The 16,393-nt window shown below is 47.1% G+C and overlaps 1 long non-coding RNA gene and 10 other non-coding genes across 11 annotated transcripts; 1 reads left to right on the forward strand and 10 right to left on the reverse strand.

The window, feature by feature from the left end:
- Positions 1-1,667: 1,667 nt before the first annotated feature.
- Positions 1,668-1,858, reverse strand: LOC131822754 (U2 spliceosomal RNA). Its single transcript, XR_009350310.1, has one exon. It is a non-coding gene; the product is annotated as a U2 spliceosomal RNA (small nuclear RNA).
- Positions 1,859-6,853: 4,995 nt separating this feature from the next.
- Positions 6,854-10,415, reverse strand: LOC131814276 (uncharacterized). Its single transcript, XR_009347239.1, has 11 exons — positions 9,968-10,415; positions 9,621-9,713; positions 9,344-9,394; positions 8,969-9,003; positions 8,696-8,846; positions 8,372-8,418; positions 8,158-8,192; positions 7,906-7,942; positions 7,416-7,459; positions 7,151-7,181; positions 6,854-6,966 (listed from the first exon to the last, which is right to left on the reverse strand). It is a non-coding gene; the product is annotated as an uncharacterized LOC131814276 (long non-coding RNA).
- Positions 7,252-7,376, reverse strand: LOC131823000 (small nucleolar RNA SNORD22). The gene has a single exon (XR_009350452.1). It is a non-coding gene; the product is annotated as a small nucleolar RNA SNORD22 (small nucleolar RNA).
- Positions 7,649-7,717, reverse strand: LOC131822997 (small nucleolar RNA SNORD31). The gene has a single exon (XR_009350449.1). It is a non-coding gene; the product is annotated as a small nucleolar RNA SNORD31 (small nucleolar RNA).
- LOC131822996 (small nucleolar RNA SNORD30) lies at positions 8,019-8,088 on the reverse strand. Its single transcript, XR_009350448.1, has one exon. It is a non-coding gene; the product is annotated as a small nucleolar RNA SNORD30 (small nucleolar RNA).
- On the reverse strand, positions 8,265-8,331 carry LOC131822990 (small nucleolar RNA SNORD29). Its single transcript, XR_009350442.1, has one exon. It is a non-coding gene; the product is annotated as a small nucleolar RNA SNORD29 (small nucleolar RNA).
- Positions 8,526-8,652, reverse strand: LOC131823001 (small nucleolar RNA SNORD22). Its single transcript, XR_009350453.1, has one exon. It is a non-coding gene; the product is annotated as a small nucleolar RNA SNORD22 (small nucleolar RNA).
- LOC131822993 (small nucleolar RNA SNORD28) lies at positions 9,072-9,146 on the reverse strand. Its single transcript, XR_009350445.1, has one exon. It is a non-coding gene; the product is annotated as a small nucleolar RNA SNORD28 (small nucleolar RNA).
- Positions 9,468-9,541, reverse strand: LOC131822994 (small nucleolar RNA SNORD27). Its single transcript, XR_009350446.1, has one exon. It is a non-coding gene; the product is annotated as a small nucleolar RNA SNORD27 (small nucleolar RNA).
- Positions 9,825-9,897, reverse strand: LOC131822995 (small nucleolar RNA SNORD26). The gene has a single exon (XR_009350447.1). It is a non-coding gene; the product is annotated as a small nucleolar RNA SNORD26 (small nucleolar RNA).
- A 5,710-nt stretch (positions 10,416-16,125) lies between the features above and the next one.
- LOC131822756 (U2 spliceosomal RNA) lies at positions 16,126-16,319 on the forward strand. Its single transcript, XR_009350312.1, has one exon. It is a non-coding gene; the product is annotated as a U2 spliceosomal RNA (small nuclear RNA).
- Positions 16,320-16,393: the final 74 nt, after the last annotated feature.

Here is a 16,393-nt window from a genome sequence, read left to right on the forward strand (position 1 = left end):
AACAATTCAAATCACTAACGAGGCTCATGGCTTCAACCTCGAGTATAAAAGACACAAAAGGAAGAAAGATGGGGAAATTGAACCCGACGAACTTAAAACAGAAATCCGGAATGTGGAGGTGGGGGCGTCGTTTTTCTTTCCTCCTATTGAGGTTTGGGGATGGTAAAAATCAGCTCCAGCTGAGAGTAAAAGTCTGCAAAATTAAAACTATTCCTCCCAGGGACAAACGGCTACTATACAGTGTCATAAGAGCCCCTTCATTGAGTGACTGCTGTTTCCTTACAGAGAGATTTTTGTTCTCTGAAATTAGAGAACCAGAAACTGTTTGAGATTATATCAGTAAATAAGAAGATCCCACTCTTGCCTGCACAGAGAAGGAGCCTTGTTTTGCAGCTCAGCTGCAGAGCTGCTGGTGAGAGTTCTGAGCATCACATTCCACATTTATCTTAACGTTGTATTACCGAGGAAACAAGCGCCCTGGGTCTACTTCACAGTCCGCGCCTGAGACTGACCTCCTCGCGTCCCTCTGCCCTTGCAGACTATCACATTAAATTAAACCTAAATTCCCATTTGTCTTTAAAATCCTACATTTTGGGACATCTGGGTGGCTCAGTCGTTAAGCGGCTGTCTTTGGCTCTCAGGTCATGATCCTAGAGTCTTGGGATGGAGCCCCGCATCAGGCTCCCTGCTCAGTGGAAAGCCTGCTTCTCTCTTTACCAGTCCCCCTGCTTGTGTTCCTACTCTCGCTGTGTCTCCCTCTGTCAAATAAAATCTTAAAACAAAAATCCCACACTTAGGGGCGCCTGGGTGGCTCAGTGGTTTGGGCTGCTGCCTTCGGCTCGGGTCATGATCTCAGGGTCCTGGGATCGAGCCCCGCATCGGGCTCTCTGCTCCGCAGGAAGCCTGCTTCCCTCTCTCTCTCTCTCTCTCTGCCTGCCTCTCTGCCTACTTGTGATCTCTGTCTGTCAAATAAATAAATAAAATCTTAAAAAAAAAAAATCCCACACTTAAATCCTTTATTTTGTGACATATCCTCTGTTGTGCAGTTTCTCTCGTTATCGGCTTAGACTAGTCGGGGCGACCCAATGATTTGTTTATGGGATAAAATGGAAACCTAAGGGAAAAACGAACGAAGCACTCCCCACAACGCCAACAGTTTGTGAATCACAAGAAGTACACTTATTTCGAAAGAAGAGTAATGCCGGCGCGTAAAGTGCAATAGAAATCGTTACTCCAGGGGCGCCTGGGTGGCTCAGTGGGTTGAGCCTCTGCCTCGGGTCATGATGTCAGGGTCCTGAGATAGAGTCCCGCATGGGGCTCTTTGCTCAGCCGGGAGTCGGCTTCCCCTCACCTCTCTACCTACTTATGATCTGTGTCTGTCCAGTAAGTAAATGAAATACATTTTTAAAAAATTTCTATTTTAGGGGCGCCTAGGTGGCTCAATGGGTTAGGCCGCTGCCTCCGGCTGGAGTCATGATCTCGGTGTCTATTCAGCCGAGAGCCTGCTCCCCCCCTTGCTGCCTGCTTCTTCACTTACTGGTAATCTTTTTCTGCCAAATGAAATCTTCAAAGAAAGAAAGAAAAAGATCTGTTACAGCCTGTGGTAAAAACGCTCTTAGCTTCTTAATTTGCTTTCTATTTTTTGTACCAGAGTTAGTTCCCCCGAGGGGGGGTGCACCGTTCCTGGAAGTACTGCAATACCAGGTCGATGCGTGGAGTGGACGGAGCAAGCTCCTATTCCATCTCCTAATTCCAAAAATCCATTTAATATATTGTCCTCGGATAGAGGACGTATCAGATATTAAACTGATAAGAACAGATACTACACTTGATCTTAGCCAAAAGGCCGAGAAGCGATGCCAAGACAGCTCGCTCCCCGCAAGCCTTACCTTTAGTATAGCTTTTACGATTATGGTAACTTTGATGGCCTAAAGATTAGATCACTTTTCAATGTGCAGTACTTCTAAAATTCAATTTTCCATTATCTTACTTTATAATAACAGCTACATTTTTTTAAAAAAGGCCAAAATTTTGTTCTTTACGTCTTTGCCTCCTGGTTAGCTCTCGGTATGTTTTACATAAGCCCGCCCCTATACTGTTTTTACTTTTTGGGGATTGGTCCACATACAAGTCGGGTGGCAACGTGGGCGTGGCCTTTTCCCCCAGCGACTACCGCGTCTGTGTCAGAGCAGGTTACTCGCGGATGTGAGAAGAAGGTCGCTCTTAGTGGGTCGAAGACGGTGTGGCGGCTGCTAGCGCTCCTCTCCCGCGCCTTCATTTTTTGAGGCTGTGGCTCCCAGGCACAGGCTTTGGAGATCGAAGAACCGAATTGGTTCTTCACGCTAGTTCGTGACTTGACAACATGGGGCGCGTTGAACGGGGACTCACAGTCCAAGCGATTGCAACTTCCATCCCCAACACACTTCCACTTTGCGGTCTGCACCATCCCTCACCCACCGTGGGCTCTTCGCAGAGGGGAAAAGGGGCCCCGAGAAAGGCCTTTCGTATGGGAGAAAGAGGGTGCGGCCAGCGTGGATAAAACGTAAATGAAGCAGTTCTTTTGTAGGCTCCAAGCAGTCGGGCTGTATGGAAGGGATTGAGATCAGGCCAGGGCTGAGAAGGGACCTCGGTCCCGTTTACTTAGAAACTGTATTAATATAAATGTGGGACGATCTGTCCGATACCTCCTTAACAAACTCTACACCCCGCCTGGAAATAGAGACCGAATCTCTGAGTCGAAGGGACTGGGTGGGGACTTAGGTTCTCACTGATATATCGGCTTTTAATTAGCAAAATGTCTGTGATGGATGATTTTAGAGAACGGGGTTCTCAGCAGTGTGTCCCCGATGTTAATAAACAGAGGCAGTTTCACGGGTCCCCATAAGTAAACTCAGAGCCTCCAAGGAGGGGCTGCATTAAGAGGGCGTGGCCAGTAGAACAGTACCCCCAACCCAGAGGCCCAGGTCCTGGTTTTCAGGACCTCACAATGTATTACTTTGCATGGCAAAAAGTACGTTGCAGATCTGGTTAAATTAGGGTTTGGGAAAGGAGAGTTTATGCTGGATTATCTGGTGGGTGCCTGTGATCACAAAGGTCCTTATCAGGGATAGGAGGAGGCAGCGTCAGAGTGAGGCCGCATGGAAACATGGATGAGGCATTGCTGGCTTTGAAGATGGGAAGGGGGTCATCAGACGGATGTGGGCGGCCTTCCAGAAGCTGGAAAAGGTAAGGAAACAGATTCTTCTTGAGCCTCCAGAATGGAATGCAGCCCTGCCAACACAGCTTGATATTCGCCCTGTTGGATCCGTTTTGAACGTTTTGGACATCTGACTTCCACGACTGTAACATAACAAGTTGTTTAAAAAGTCTGTGATAATTTGTTACAACAGCAGTAGAAATACAGGGGCAAAAGCAAAATTGTTTCTTTTCTGAAAAATTTTTAAATTTATTTGAGGGAGAGGTCACAAGTAGGCAGAGAGGCTGACAGAGAGGGGAAAGCAGGCTCTGCGTGGAGCAGAGAGCTGGATGCCGGGCTCCATCCCAGAACCCCCAGTTGAAGGCAGAGGCTTAATCCACTGAGCCACCCAGGCGCCCCCAAATTGTTTATTTCAATCTCAACCTTCTTCAAATTCTGCAAGACCCAACCTGGGGCAGGCCACAGCCCCCTGAGTAGCCTTCACCTTCTGCCTAAGTTACAGAGCGGCCCAGAGCGCAGATTTTGGGGGTGGGCTTTGGGGGGTGGGGGGCAGTTCCCCAGGCGAGGCTGCAACACAACAGCCCTGTTCCTCTTCTGTAGCCAAGTGGGGAGTGTTTCCTTCACGGTGTCTGCTGTACTAGCCCTTCCTATCTAAGTCAGGACACTGATAGCACAGGTGCTATAAGATCAGAATTACATTCTCTCTTGGGAGGCTTTTTGTCCATTTGTTTATGCTTAATAAACAATGTTTATACAATGATAAAATCAGATGTGGCCCTTGCCTTCATGAATTCACAGTCTACTGGGGAAAAGAGGGGTTAGAATCCTGGAATCCACCAGGCAGGAGGAGGGGACTTGGGCGGGGGTGGCTCTGATGACAGAGGTGGAGGGAGTGGGGGAGTTCACAGAGAATGCCTTCATGACAGGCTTTGACGGACAGGCAAAGTGAGGCCAAGGGAAGAACATTCTTTCCATGTGCATACATTGTAAACATAGTTGATGCTTTATTTTCATGAAACCAATAGTGTAAAAATTGTCACATAATAATCAAAGGCTTATGATATTTCCCTCTCCCATTTTACATTCCCCCCCCCCTTTTTTTAAGATTTCATTTATTATTTGACAGCTTGAGATCACAAGTAGGCAGAGAGGCAGGCAGAAGGAGCGAGGGGGTGGTGAAGCAGGCTCCCTGCTGAGCAGAGAGCCCAGTGCGGGGCTTGATCCCAGGATCTGGAGATCATGACCTGAGCAGAGGCTTAACCCACTGAGCCACCCAGGTGCGCTGCCTTAGTTTCTTAAAAAACTTCTTTTAAAAAAAAAAAAAAAAAAAAAAAAAAGATTTGAAGCTGGGGGAGTTGGTAACAGAAGGTGAGGGTCTCATGCAGACTCCATGCCAAGCAGAGCCCATAGCCTGGCAGGGCCAATCCCAAGATCCCAAGACCAGGACCTGAGCCAAAATCAAGAGCCGGACACTCAACGGACTCCCAGGAGTCCCTAGGCTGCCCTAGAGTTCTGACACAGTATGCACACTTTTTTAAAATTTACCTATGGATGGGAATCCCTTTTTTCATCATTTGGTATCCATTCTTTCATTCTGAGATGTTCAATATGAAACTATTTCTGTCAACCAGAACTGCCTGTGGGATGGGGATGGAGGTTGGTAAGTGTGCAGACTTGAGGCTCCGGGTGTAGGCAACTATGCAACTGCTCTGGAGATTAACAACACACATAACCACCCCACACACACAACCAGAGCTTCTGCTTTGATAATTCCCTTTACTGTTCTTCATCCCCAAGGCCAGCCTGCCTAAGGACAATTAAAAAGCAAGACTTGGGGGCCCTGGGGTGGCTGTCAGGCCTTGGGAGTCCTGGGATCCAGCTTATGTTAGGTCAGCACCCAGTGGAGAGTCTGCTGAGATTCTCCCCCACCCCTGGCACACTGAAGTATCTTAAAAGAAAAAAAAAGTGAAGATTTGAAATTATCAGGTACATGTGGGGACAGTGAGATTATAAATTCTCAAGTGCCCATTCACATATCTTAACTCCCACTTCCTAAATGCCCAGATACAATGGCACACGTAGACAGAAAGTGGATATTCAGTGCAAATCACATTCATGTACGTGTTCACGGAGTACCCCACCAGATGTCCTGAATGAACAGAAGGGATTTCCCACTGAAAGAACAAATGCGAGGGGTGGCGGGGTGGTTGTCAATTAAGCATCAGCCTTAGGCTGGGTCCTGACTCCAGCTTCCTGCTCAGCAGGGGTTCTGCTTCTTCCCCTCCTTCACCCACCCCCAATATAAGCTGTGCTCTCTGAGATCTTAAAAAGCGGGTGTGTGTGTGTGTGTGTGTGTGTGTGTGTGTGTGTGTGTGTGTGTGCAGGGACAATGACCAGGTAGGATTATTGCACTCAAGGTGTATTTACGCCAACAGCATAGACAATGATTGGTCAAGCAAGGTAAGCCTTTTAGCAGTTGACAGAAAATACTTAATTTTATTTTTTTAAAAAAGATTTTATTTATTTATTTGACAGAGAGAAATCACAGGTAAGCAGAGAGGCAGGCAGAGAGAGGAGGAAGCAGGCTTCTCCTGGAGCAGAGAGCCTGATGCGGGGCTCGATCCCAGGACCCTGGGATCATGACCTGAGCCGAAAGCAGAGGCTTTAACCCACTGAGCCACCCAGGCGCCCCGACAGAAAATATTTAAAGATTTTATTTCTTTGGGGGACCTGGGGGGCTCAGTGGGTTAAAACCTCTGCCTACTGCTCAGGTCATGATCCCAAGGTCCTGGGATTGAGTTCAGCATCCAGGCCAGCATCAGGCTCCCTGCCCCCCTCTGCCTACTTGTGATCTGTCAAAAAAAAAAAAAAAAAAAAAGACACACACACACACCAAAGTACTGTATTATTAAAAAAATCTATATTTGTCAGAGACACAGCCAGAGAGGGAACACAAGCAGGGAGAGTGGGAGAGGGAGAAGCAGGCTTCCCGCTGAGCAGGAAGCCTGATTGGGAGCTTGATCCCAGGGTCCTGGGATCATGACCCGAGCTGAAAGCAGACATGTAATTGAGCCACCCAGGTATCCCCAGTTGACAAAATTTTAAGTAGGTTCCATGCCCAGTGTGAAGCCCAACACAGGCTTGATCTCAGGACCCCGATTCATCAAGCTGGATGCTTAAATTAACTATCCAGGGGCCCCTGAGTCACCTCCATAAAGGAACCCAGAGAATTCCAGAAAAAGGGCATGTAGCAATCCCGGGTTTCACTATAGGAACAGAAATGCAAGGGCTGTAGGCCTGATCCTACAGGAAAAGATGCCACGGAAACCATGCTGAAGTTTTGTGTGCAGAAAAGTGCAGCGAAACACCAAAATCTGACACGTTTTTTTAGTCTAAGGGATCCTTGATGGTCATGCCCCACCGGCTCCTAGTGCCTCAGGTAAGCCTGCTAAAGTCATCACCCAAACCCATTCCACACAGTATGGCATAGCAGTTGACGGTGGGGAACCGTAGATCTACTGAGGTTCCCTGAACAATGCTTCCCCCCAAGCCAGACCACAGTAGGCAACCTGCCACACTGAACAATGCTGACAAGGGCAAATTTCCCAAGATTACTTCCTTCTGCTCTGCCAGACACTCAAAACACATGAACAACAATAAATGTTAAACTTTTATTTAGAAAGGTTTAAACAACTGTATGCTCACTTCCACTAGGTTGTACAAAAAATGACCTGAAAACTTCCTTTTGATATCCCTGAAGAATTGGATTCCTGTAGAGGGGGAAGGAAAAAAAAAAAAAAAAAGGTGAAATTTTCTTTCTAGGTAATAATGTATGTAATATGTTCACCCTACCCTTTAAACTAGTTCACCTTAAAAAACCTTCCTCCAGGCATACCTTTTCTGCTTATCTTTCTCTATTAAATTCCAAACACCAACATTTAAATAGACACTAACCTAGAATACAGGCCTTGTTCTTTCTTCAGACCTGGAAAACAAATACATTCAACTTCAACAAGAGATTTATCACTCTTTCCCATATTTAGAACCCACTTATGATCCCTCAGACAGTTCCTTCTGGAACAAGTTTCCTCTTTTCCCCCAGCCAGCCCCAGTGGGTTCACCTTTACAGGCTCTGGGACTAGGACAGGAGGTAGGACATGTGACTGTTTCTTCACTGGGAAGTTCTAGTTTGGGCCACCCTGCACCTAGATTTACTCACCTCTGACTTCGACTGGAGCCCAGGAGAAAAATGGCTCAGGGTTCCTGCAAAAGAATAATTGAGAACTAAGCCTCTCAATCATCCCTAGGGGTCTCTGCTGCTTAGAGCAAAGGCTTTTTGAGTTTCAGCATGCATATTTTACAGTAACCACCAGGTAGTCCATGAACTTCCTACTGGCTTAAATGTCACTTGATAAAACTTTCCACTGCTGTCACTTCATTTTAAGACAAGCTCTCAGCTCAGAAAATACCTTTCAGTCACAGTGATCAGACTGGGGCGGTATTGAATTCATCACTGGTGAGGGGGAGCTTGTTGTGCAGGTGGTTCAGAATGGTCAGAGACAAGAGACAAGACTCCGCAGTAAGCCAGTCATGTCTTCTTATAGCTACCCAAGAAAAATGACACCCAACACACACACACCCCCACAGACCCCAAAACACCTGACAAATTTTATACAGCAGCTGAAAGACAGTGTTACAAAGGCATTTACCTCAAGTCACTCTTGGGCTCCACAAAACGTACTGGACCTGAAACAGTTAAGACCAGGATCAGTAATGCTTACCTCCAACAAAAATTGTTCCCACTTAAAATTACCATTCCTAGGAGAATCAGACTTCCGAGTCTCAACAGCAAGCCATCAGCCGAACGAGATTCCATGTAAGTCATCATGCATTTAAGGCCCTCAAAAGGCTATTTTTTTCTATCTGATATGTTCCACGTACTACATATATGAACAACTCACCTTTGAACTAGCAAGCAGGTTATTGGTAGCAGCACCTAGAAAAAGACGAAAGTGTAGGTGTATAAAAAGCCCTTCCACATAGCATCCCTCTGCTCCTGCCTTCACCAGTTTCTCAGGTGTTCACTTATTTTCATTGTGTAAGTCATAGTGAGCTAGTTTGATTCATCACAGAAACTGCCTATCTGGGGCATGAACCAGACATCAATCGACTAACCTGTTAACTCTGGAGGCTTTGGGGTAACACACAGGAACAAGCTGCTTCTGAATGAGAAAATTACAGAATTAGTAAAGGATCTAAAACAGCCCAGTCCATCCTAACTATGGTCAACAGATTTAAGCTAAAAAAATGCTACTGACAGGCATATGCTGTACCTCAGACAGTTCCTTATGGAACAAATTCTCATCCTCTCTCCCAGTTAGCCCCAGTGGGTTCACCATTACTGGCTCTGGGGCTATGACTGGGGTAAGACAGGATGCTTGCTCTCCTCACTGGCACATACTCTGCCAAGCCACAACCACTCAGGTTACAAGTACTCACCATCCTTAACACTTGCCAGGAGTTCAACGATGGGCAGAATCTTGAACATCTAGAGGAAATAGATCAAGGGACCCCTGGCTGGCTCAGTCTGTGCAACATGTGACCCCTGGGCTCGAGGTCATGAGTTTGATCCTCACGTTGGGAATGGAGTCTACATAAAATAAAAACATATCTCTGGTCACAACAAAAACAGCCACGATGATAAAAGCCATCCTTTGGATACTGATCTCCTATACATGCATATTTATCACAGTACTGTCGGAAGCTACTTACCGTATCACAGATAAATGTATCACCCTCAGGACAACCTGCAAAAGGGGAACAAACGGTTACCTAAAAATACAAAGTGGAATAAAGTTTCTTCGTTAACAAAAACTGCCATCAGAACTCTAACATGCTATTAATTGTCGCACCTCACAGAGGATCAGCATATCTATTCAAATCATCTGACAGTTGACATGGGTGAGGGAGAGCACACCCTCCCAAGAACTCTACTGTTGGGCTGCTCTCCCTCCACGGCAAAATCATTCCAAGAAGAACAAGCTGGAAGGAGCAAAAAGGCAACATGGCTCCACTGCCCATTTGCTCTCCTGGTTGTAGGCATAACCGAGAGGACACTCCAACCCCCCATTTCAACAGTTTAATTACCTGTATTCACCCAGGCAGACCATTGGGTTCCTCAGGCCTAGTGATGAGATGCTAGAGCAGAAAAGAAAGGCATGATGATGTACCCAGGAAGAGTCGCTCACAGACCCTGGAGTACTCCCGGCCCACTTCTCAGCAGGAAGATGACATCACTTTTTAAGTTCAGCCATATGCTTGTCTTTTTTATGTTCATCATTGAGTGGTCAGCACAATTTGGACGAGAGCAAACCCCACCAGACCCCATGCCCACCAGCACCTGCAGAAATCGCTTCATACCCACCTGGAGCATCACAGTGAGGCCTAGTTCGCAGGGATCAGGGGACAGGTCTTGTCTCGCCCTCAAACCTCTAAGTTCTTTAGAGCCGAACCGCATCTGAAAGAAACCGAGGAGCACCCCTCACTTAGTGCCGTACCTCGCAGTCCCTCTCACGTTCGTGCCCTAACACTTCCGGGCCGAAACCCCACACGTCTGCTGCAGGGCGGTGCTACTCAGTTTTTAGGTTTTCTCCACTGAGCCATCAGAAAGAGAGAGTTCAAGTTAAGTATCATCCCCGTAGCACCCCCCCGGGGGCCTGCGTCAGCTGCACAGCAGAGAAACAGCGGGAGAGGATGACCACGAACACCTACCCACGCAAGTCGGCTCTTCTCCATTCTGCGGCGTTCAAAGGTGCGCCCGAACCCTGCGGACAAAGGGACATTAAATCCACACCCGTGACTTCACGTTCGCTTTGTCTTCCGGAGCTGCGACTGTGCTGGGCTTGGGCTGGGCGAGGCCCGTCTCCTCAGAGAGTCTTTTCCTCACGGAGCTCAGTACAGGTCTGTGAAAAGGTTCTCATCACAGAGAGGGCCGCCGCCACGGCCCGCCGTCGCCATTTTGTCCTTTACAAAGCTCGGCGGCGGCTCCGCGAATTCAAGGCCATGGCCAAGATTTTAACCCTCCCGCGCCAACCAGTAAACCCAGCCTAACACCCTCAAGCGTGCTTCGCTCACTTGACTTAAAAAAATAATGCAGGGGGGGCGCCTGGGTGGCTCAGTGGGTTAAGCCGCTGCCTTCGGCTCAGGTCATGATCTCAGGTCCTGGGATCGAGTCCCGCATCGGGCTCTCTGCTCAGCAGGGAGCCTGCTTCCTTCTCTCTCTCTCTGCCTGCCTCTCAGTGTACTTGTAATTTCTCTCTGTCAAATAAATAAATAAAATCTTTAAAAAAAAAAATGGAGGAAAAGCACGCACTCACCGAACTCCGTGGAAAAATGAGACCGAAGGCCTCCCGCGAGATGCTTAAATACCACCTCGCAGAGGCCCACGGGACTTGTGGGAGGGACTATAGCGGACGCAGGCGTATAGAAAGAGGGCGCGCGGAGGAAAAAAAAAAAAAAGTGAGAGCGCGCGCGAGCCCGGGGAATTGTGGGTAGAGAATTCCAGGGAAAGCAGGAGTGCTGTGTGCACCCGCAGGAGCTGGGGCGGGAAAAAGACGCGCATGAGCTTTAGGGAAGGGCGCGGTCGGCTTTGTGGTTATGGTTGGGGTCTGGACCGCTACCTTTTTCTGGGACCAGGACGCCGAAGCCGAGGCTTCGCACCTGTGGTGGGCGACGCTCTGCTTCGGTCACCGGTGCCAGCACCCCCTGCCCCCCCCCACCCCCTATACCGGTGTGTAGGCTCTGCCTCCACAGATCCCGAACCTCCTGAAGCCTCGACCGGTGTCATCTCGGTCCCGCGCCTGCCGCCCAGCGTCCATTGCAGCGCTGGGGCGCAGGGTTTTTGCATAGCGGGTGGCTGTGGGGAGGTCCTTTGTATGGAGCCATTTTGGTAAAGTGAATCAGGCTGTAAGTGCTCCGTTTGAGCCTTCCGACAGGGTTCCGATTTTTCCTGAGCTGCCACCAGTGACCTGCTGTCTAGTCCGCTGTCGTTGGAAGCTTGGCTTGTAGTTGAGCCAATGTTCGCTATCCTTGGAAGCACCGTTTTAAGCACACTACACGACGTGATTACTTTAGTTCTCCCAAATCCCAAGAGAGCCCCATAACTAGCCCCATTTTATAGATACGGACCCTAGATGCAAGGAGTTCTTACAGAGGGGCTTGCAACTCTCACCTGATCCTCAAGGTGGTTCCAGTCACCTCTAGACCATTAGGACCAACTAGCTTGGTTCATCAGCAATTTGCGGTAAGTAGTCGGTATACTTGCCAGTTTCAGAAACATGGACTAAGCTCTGACTGTGTGCTCCTCTGTGTGACCTCACCTAACGCTGCAACCCGGGGAGGAAGCTATTAAGGTAATGTTACAGGTGAGGAACATGAGGTCTAGGGAGGTTAAGTAACTTGCTGCGTGTTACCCATTTAAGAGATAATCAGAGCCAAGCAGTCTGCAAATTCAGGCTGTCTGATTCCATGCCGGCACATCTGACCACTAGGCTTTACGACTCTCATCTTAGAGTTACTGCTCAAGGTAGTCAGGGAGCAGGCAAATGCACAGGAAACAAATGGAATGATCCCAGGGCTCTGTTTCTCAGTCTTTTTGTTTGTTTTGTTTTGTTTTGTTATCTCCCCTTCCCCAGGAGCCTTAAGAAGACATTTCTCTCTCCAGTCCCACTCATGAAATTTTAATACCACTGGTATGCTGTATATTTGCTTATGTACCATGGCCCTTTGAAGGGCCAGAAACCTCTTTAATATCTAAGATTTTTCCGTCTCTCCCCCTGCCAAATCAATTGTCACTCTCAGGGGCAACAGTGTCCCTATGTGTGTCCCAGGGTACCCTAACAAGTATTCACAACTGAGAGAATTCCAGTTTGAATACATTTAGGGACTGAAATAAATTTATTTATTCAGCAAATATTAATTGCTTGCTCAAATACATGGTTGAAAAATTATAACAAAGTATATAGAAGATGTGGGGGTAAATGACTGACTCAGTTGAAGGAGTCGCTGATTCTTGATCTTGGGGTCCTGAATTCAAGCCCCACGTTCAGTATAGAGATTACTTAAATAACTAAAAAAAGCCTGAAGTATTTTACATAGGTGTGTTTGTGTGTGTGTTTTGTGTATGAAACAGTTAAACTATGAACAATTCAGAAGGTCCACACTAGGCAGAAACAATATAGAGGGGTTGTGTGTGGAAATGGGAGTTGGGAAATGCTTTATGGAGTGCCTAGGCCTTGAAGAGTAGATTAAACAGACTACAGGGGTGGGGGTAGATGGGAATTCCAGTTAAAATTTGAGCACAGGGAGCACCTGCATGGCTCAGTCGTTAGGTGTCTGCCTTCTGCTCAGGTCATGATCCCAGGGTCCTGGCATCGAGCCTTAGGTGGGGCTCCTTGCTCAGCGGGGAGCCTGCTTCTCTCCCTCCTGCTGCTGCTCCCCCTGCTTGTGTTCCCTTTCTCGCTGTCTCTCTGTCAAATCAATCAATCAATAAAATCTTAAAAAAAAAATTGAGCACAGGCTTGGAGCTGGAGCAGAAAGGAAGTGTATGAGTGTAATTCATGAATGATGGGCTGGAGGGGAATCGTAGAATATAAAACTGGAAAAGATTTCCTGGGGAAGGCCAAATGAGGAGGGTCTGGAATGCAAAGATTATATGAACCGTAGATGATGAGGGGAAAAAGATGAAAGTTTTTGAGCAGGGAGGTGATAGGAAACTGAGAGAGAAGATGGAGACAAGGACATTAATTAGAGTGTCCGAGTAGTTTAGTCAACAGGGAAATGGATTCTGTACTAACAAGTGCACTGGCAATGGGAATGGAAAGAGGGGATTTAAGTCAGGGATCTCCAACTGACATATGTGCAGATTTGTAAATAATGCCCCTAAGTGATATGAACTGGTGGGGACAGTGGCAAACTAGGCCGCTTTTTAGCCCACTTGGTTGTCGCCTTGCTAAAATAGTGTCTCTGGGGGTGCCTGGTGGCTCAGTGGGTTAAAGCCTCTGCCTTTGGCTCAGGTCATGATTCTCAGGGTCCTGGGATGGAGCCCCGCATTGGGCTCTCTGCTCAGCAGGGAGCCTGCTTCCTCCTCTCTCTCTGCCTGCCTCTCTGCCTACTTGTGATCTCTCTGTCAAATAAATAAATAAAATCTTTAAAATAGTGTCTCTGTGTGAAAAATCTAACCAAGAGGATCCAAAAAATCCAGAACTGTTTATTAATTTGTCCATTTTATTATTTTTTTAATAAAAATAATTTTTTATTTTATCCGGCGCCCATGAGTAGGATTTTTGAAACAGAATTGGGGAGATTTTGTGTATGTCAAGGGGAGACTGAAGTTTGGTGGAAATAACGCAAGTTTCATTATCCACGGAATAAACACTGATTTTTTTTTCCTATGGATAAGAAAGGAGATTGTTCTGGAAATGAAGAATGTAGTAGTCACATGAAATGAAACTGTGTGTGTGTGTGTGTGTGTGTGTGTGTGTAAATACATTTACTTGGCCAGGATCAAAAGGCTTGGGTGTCAACTAATGAGAAATGGGAACAATGAGATGAAACAATTAGCGGAGGGTGTTAATGTTGTTATATTAACATCCAGGGCTCGTGGGTGGCTCAGTTGGTTAAGGCTCTGACTTCAGCTCCAGCCATGGTCTCACCGTCAGATGTGGAGCCCTGCCTCCAGCTGCCCGCTCAGTGGGGAGTGTGCTAGAGGTTCTCCGATTCTCTGCCTCTCCCTTTGTCCCTCCCTGCCCCGTGCTCTCTCTCAAATAAATAAACAAATCTTAGAAAAATATTAATATCCATTAACTGCTTCCCATGGCACCCGGGGAAGGTAGTATAGTAAGTGCTTTATGTGAAGTATTACCTCAGTTGGAAAATAATTTTTGGGTGCTTGGGGGGCTCAGTCAGTAGAGCGTGCGGTTGGGGGGTTGTGAATTCAAGCCCCACTTTGGGTGTGGAAACTACTTGGAAACAACGACAACAAAAATCTCATCCCTGGTGTACAGGTAAGAAAACTGGGGCACCTGGGTGGCTCAGTGGGTTAAAGCCTCTGCCTTCGGCTTAGGTCATGATCCCAGAGTCCTGGGATCGAGCCCGCATCGAGCCCCGCATCAGGCTCTCTGCTCAGCAGGGAGCCTGCTTCCTCTTCTCTCTCTCTCCCTCTCTGCATCTACTTGTGATCTCTCTCTGTCAAATAAATAAAACCTTTAGAAAAAAATGAAAGAAAACTGAGTATTAGATCGTTACTCACCCAGGGACACAGAGCTACTGTGGTTGAGCTGTGATTCAAACCTGGTCTCTACTTTTGACCCTGTTAAAATTTTTTTGCCTTTTTCCAAAAATTGGAGAGAGGCCAAAGTGATTGCTCAGCGTCCTTCTGATGCTGTAAAGTGAGCCAACACATCTTCGGGGTTATCTGATTTTCTAGGGAGTGTGTCCTTTTTTTCGACTTCCTATTTACTCTTGATTTGGTTATTTTATAATTCTGTGATATCCTTGTGTGACATTAGCCAGTTTTATTTTTTTATTAGCCAGTTTTATATCTACTTATGAGCAAATTCATATCAGCATTCTTGACTGATGGATTCGAAAATACTCCTTCCTAGAATTCTCCTTTGAACCAGTCTTAAATCTTATTTGTTCTCTCATTAGTAGGTTGCATAAAATCTTTCTTTTTAAAAGGTTTTATTTATTCATTTAACAGAGAGAGAGAGAGAGTGAGTGAGTGCATATGCAGGGAGAGAAGCGGAGGGAGACAGAGAAGCAGGATCTCTGCGGAGCAGAGAGCCTGATCTAGGGCTCCATCCCAGGACCCTGAGATCATGACCTGAGCTGAAGGCAGATGCTTAACCAACTGAGCCACCCAGGCACACCTTTCCTGTGGTTTTTACAACAAATTTTATCTGGCTCCCTGGATCTGGTTTCCTCCCTTTTAATCAATCCATTCTCTACCTTATAGCAGGGAGATCTTTCCAAATAAAACATTTGTGGTCAAGTCTCACTTCTCGGCTCATAATCCTTCAGTACCCTTTCATAGTCTTTAGGCTAAAGACCAGGCCATCAATATAGCTGTCAAGACCCTTGATTTCCTTGCCAGTTTCTTTCTTTTCTTTTTCTTTTTTTTTTTAAAGATGATTTATTTATTTATTTGACAGACAGAGATCACAAGTAGGCAGAGAGGCAGGCAGAGAGAGAGAGGAGGAAGCAGGCTCCCTGCTGAGCAGAGAGCCCGATGCGGGGCTCAATCCCAGGACCCTGGGATCATGACCTGGGCCGAAGGCAGCGGCTTAACCCACTGAGCCACCCAGGCGCCCCTTCTTTTTTTTTTTTTAAATCTCCTGTTCTCTCCCCAAGCCTGATTCCACCCTGCCGCCCATTGTAACTCTTTCAGGTTCAAGATCATGCCTGTGGAAATCATCGTTATATTCCTGTTGCCTGGCAGAATGCAAGACACTAAGAAGGACTCAATATTTTAGTTAATCTCCGTAAATTTCGAATGACCTTTTTCCAGCTCCAATTCATTGCGCTACAGGTGGAATGAACTCCTTGCTTAGGGGTCCGGCGAGTTCGCTCAGGGAGCAACCCTGCCCCCAGGTGGCTACGAGAGGTACTGCCTCCCTAAAGGGAGGAAGAGGTTATGCAAGTAACCACGGCTCTGCTAGGAATCGGGAGACCCGCCCGCAACCTCAGTGGAGAAACAATCAAAGTTTGAAACCAGAATTATCTGGATTGTGGTGAAGCATGACCTTGGGAAGCAATAGCCTGGTTTCAGGGAGATGAGGATGTTGAAAAGTATAACGACGGGCTCGAGTGCGGTGTTTGTCGACTCGAGGGAGGAAGGTTTGGGATGATGGAGGGTTGATACCGGTATTAGCGATTCTCGGCCTTTTGGCTAAGATCAAGTGTGGTATCTGTTCTTACCAGTTTAACATCTGATGCGTCCTCTATCTGAGAACAATGTATTCCACTGATTTTGGGAGTGGGAGCTGGAATGGGAGCTTGCTGTGTGTACTCCACGCATCATTTCCCTGGTCCCTGGGTGTTGAACAGGGTTGATGTACTTGGAGTTAGATGAACTTCACATCAGGTGTCCCGCCTGGGAAGAAGAGCTACCACAGTGGGAAGGACAAAGAGAAATCT

This window comes from Mustela lutreola, chromosome 1 (genome assembly GCF_030435805.1).
Source record: "Mustela lutreola isolate mMusLut2 chromosome 1, mMusLut2.pri, whole genome shotgun sequence".
Taxonomy (NCBI): Eukaryota; Metazoa; Chordata; class Mammalia; order Carnivora; family Mustelidae; genus Mustela; species Mustela lutreola.